At 36.2% G+C, this 3,763-nt stretch overlaps 1 protein-coding gene across 2 annotated transcripts in view; it reads left to right on the top strand.

The window, feature by feature from the left end:
* The first annotated feature begins 222 nt into the window (after window positions 1–222).
* LOC107755581 (thyroid hormone receptor-associated protein 3-like) overlaps window positions 223–3,763 on the top strand; it is a 19,111-nt gene continuing 15,570 nt past the window's right edge. For both annotated transcript variants that reach the window (XM_016572467.1, XM_016572476.1), the window contains exon 1: window positions 223–568. The gene's annotated coding sequence lies outside the window, so the exon portion shown is untranslated. The remainder of the gene's footprint in view (window positions 569–3,763) is intronic.

Raw genomic sequence — 3,763 nt, forward strand, 5'->3', positions numbered from 1 at the left:
TAGTATAGTGTTCACTTTAAACTATATTTACTGTATTTTTACTGTTCATTTTACATGAATTACACTGTATAACAATAACAGTAAGATCCTACCATGTACATAGAATCTAAAAAGGCGCGCCTGTTCCTTTAACTCATCTATGGGCGTGGCTAGCTGTCTGCACACATTTGATTGACAGGAGAATGCAGAAGAGAAACTTGACCCGCGCAGCCTGTAGTATCCACGCTGTATATCTCAGTCTCGTGTCACACCCCCAGTCTGTGACTGTGAGCACATAAAGCTGCTTTACATCATTTGACTTGAATAGTTCACCGTATTCACGGGTGAATATACAGTTGGGTTACGACTTAATACGACACGTTTGTCATTTGGAATTAAAATACGTTTTGAATGCGGATACTTCAGGTGAAGCCGACTGGATATTGCCGCCTTCTCAGAATGATTTAAATAGCTACTTTAAGTATAAAACGAAAGCTTTTTTCTTTTAAAACGAAAGGAAACCATTTCAGTCACCTGTAACATTTGACAGTAGATGAATCCTCTCACCCTGGACTAAATCGAATTATTGGTAAGTGTTTTTTTTTAGAATATTGAATATAATAGAATGGAATAAAAGAGGATAGATTTTTTTAATGTACTCTGGGAATTAGTTACTTCAAAATAGCAGCTTTGAGACGGTGTCATTTTGTTTAATTCATGTTTTTGGTTACACTGGTTGCTGATGCCAAGTTACTCATGTTGTAACAATAACTAGCAAAAATTCGAAAGATTATCATAGTAAGGTTTTATAAAGGAGAACTGTCGAAAAAACGTTTGATAATTTTGGCATCAAAGTTACATTTAAATCCTTTTCAAAGATGTAAAGATTTTATTTATTTATTTTTAATAATAAATAGACAACCCATGCATGATATAAGAATTTAAAGATACATTTATAATTAAAACAATGATTCTACACCATGTTCCAAATATTAACAAAATACAAACTGAACCCATCAATTTACGATCAGCTGCATTACTTTGTCAGTTTTTAATCTCTGAAGTGAATGGTTGTGATCCATTTTCCTTCTTTTGTCCTGAGCATGAATTTAATTGTCTAAACATACTTTTTGCACCTAACATGCTACTTTTTGTGTGCTTTACTATAGAATTATAGAATACATTTTATGAACACTATACATTATTTGTGGGTTTTTTTAAGGGGGAATGTCTGATAATGTACAAAAACGAGATTTGATTAATGATGAATGAGACTGATGTGTGAAACTGACAAATCATTTTGTAAGTCAGAAATTACATCGTCGTAGTGCCATACGATGTGTTACACATTTCTTTAAATAATCTAAAATCTATTCAACCACAGTTTGTACATTGTGCAAGACTATCCAGTTACTTTTGGCTTTGTGAATCATGCTCTTTAAACAATAACATGTCAGCCTCTTGCCTTTTCAGTAGCTCACTTAATTTGGAAAGTTTGGTCAGCCCATTTTTTTTTTAAATAATCGGTTTTGTCAGACTACAGGAAGCTCTGAGTTATCATTACATCCAGTTCTCCATCCTCATATAAGACTAAAATAGAGAAGACCTTCAACTGCTAAGTTCCCTTGTGAAATCAACAGAGGCTAACAGATGCAGCGATGACAGCAAGATGAGACACAAGTCATCACCAAAAGAAAGAGGGCCCAGCACTGGACTAGGCTCAGCATGAATGAAAAAATGAAAAACTAAAAAAAGTTTATTATAAGCAGAGTTTTGGGTCTTATGTCTATTATGTTCACGCTGCTCTTTTCTGTTCAATGAAAGTTAACAGTGAGATGACTTTTAAAAACCAAAAGCCACTCCTGACTCATATCTATCATTTGACTTTAGAACACTTGAACAGCCCTTGGTCACAATTCACTAACTATGTATGAAAAACAGTGTGAAGATCTACTTCTGTGACCTAAATAAGATAGAAAATCATGCAGACGTTATGATGGTGAGTAAATGTTGACAGGATGTGAAACTCTTTGAGCCTTGAGAAGCTGCAGCTCATTGCAAGCAAAAAGTATAGAGCTTCTCAAGTTCATGTAATGTCATGCAACGTATCCATAATGCATTAATTAATAGAGTTGCTGAAGAGATTGATTTTAAACTCCACAATCAATCAAATGTTTACCTCAGAAGCTGTAGGCTCCAAAAGTCATATACTTTGTACACTTCAAAGAGGTTTTCACACATCTGTGGAGTCTTTGGAAGAATGTAGCAGTTGCTGTGGCTGTTGACAAGTGTCTCTTTTGCTGCATAGACTAATGCAGATAACAAATGGGATTTTGGTGCTACTGGTGTCGCATCTGTGGTCTCAGTGATAGAGTGGCTGATTGAGTGTTGGGAGCAAATTGTGGTCGTGTCGGGTTGCTCCTTTGTTTACATCAACTCTCCCCCTTTAATCGAACAGGTGAGAAGGTCCAAGTGCAGCTGTCACTGTTGGGAGGCATCTAGATGTGTGTGCATGTGTGATGTTGTAATGACAGCACAAAAGGGTATGACCACCGGAGATGTTTGACACAGACATATTTAGCTATCAAATCCTTTTGATTAGGCCACAGACCACACTCCACTCCCATATAGGCAAATAGACACTTAGATACTTGATTGATCCCCTCGGGAAAATTAAGGATTAGCTACAGAAGGATTACGAGACAGCTGCTCTTTATTAACCTATGATACTATGCTTTGAAATGAATCCCACACAATTTCTTAACCCATGCAAAGATGCCTTCATTATCATAAAAGTGTCATGATCAGACTCCTCCACTCTTATGAGTTAGTGAAGGGAAGTTCGGATCATTTTACCAACTCGGACCTTTGAGTCTCATTCAGCAAAATGAACGAATCTTTTTTCGAGTCATTTCGTTCATTTAAGCAAAATATAATTAAAATGTTACGTGTTACTTCCCTAACACGTCTACTACTTAGGCAAACGTTGATCACACTACAAACAATACAAAATTATAATGCTATAAGAAACAGAAAAGATTAATTCATTGTTTACCTGAGTCTTCAGTCTATGATTAGCTCACCACCTCTTATCTGACAAATCTTCGGGTTTGGGTTTATGGGTCTGTCACGTGATGAACGATCTACTCGAAAAACCCGAAGACTCGAGATGAACTAATCAATTCTCTTTCCGGCTCAGACTGCATACTAATTCCAGTACAGAACCTATAGGATGTTGCGCATGCGCGACTGAACGAATCACTCCCCGAGACGACTCGTTCTTCCCGAGTCACATTAAAGATTCGTTCAAAATGAACGAATCGTTCAAGAACGACTCAACATTATTATGAATCAATTAGATAGACCTCATTTGCAGAAGGGAAGCAGTACTGTATACAGATGAAAGTATCTGGCGACTTGTTGTTTTTCTGTTTTCTCTATTTTAAGCATCTGAAACTAACTTTGATAATCTCTAAAGATAGGTGCTGTGAATGAGAAGCTTGCTGCTGGGTTGTTGAACACCAGATGTCTTAGTTGACGTACTATATGAATACTTGTGACATTCATTTAATGGTTAAACTTCCAAGTATGTTCCCATTAGGCATGGGCCGGTATGAGATTTTGTTGGTATGATAACCTTAAGCAAAAATATCACGGTTTCACGGTATTGTCGTTACAGCTCTAAAATGTGTTATTTTTAAATGACTGTGTAAAAAAAAACAAAAAAAAACACTTTTTTTCCGCTGAACACAATATATTTTGTTTTTGAGCAACATACAGAATA

Source organism: Sinocyclocheilus rhinocerous, unplaced genomic scaffold (assembly GCF_001515625.1).
Source record: "Sinocyclocheilus rhinocerous isolate Xijiao unplaced genomic scaffold, SAMN03320098_v1.1 scaffold11, whole genome shotgun sequence".
Taxonomy (NCBI): Eukaryota; Metazoa; Chordata; class Actinopteri; order Cypriniformes; family Cyprinidae; genus Sinocyclocheilus; species Sinocyclocheilus rhinocerous.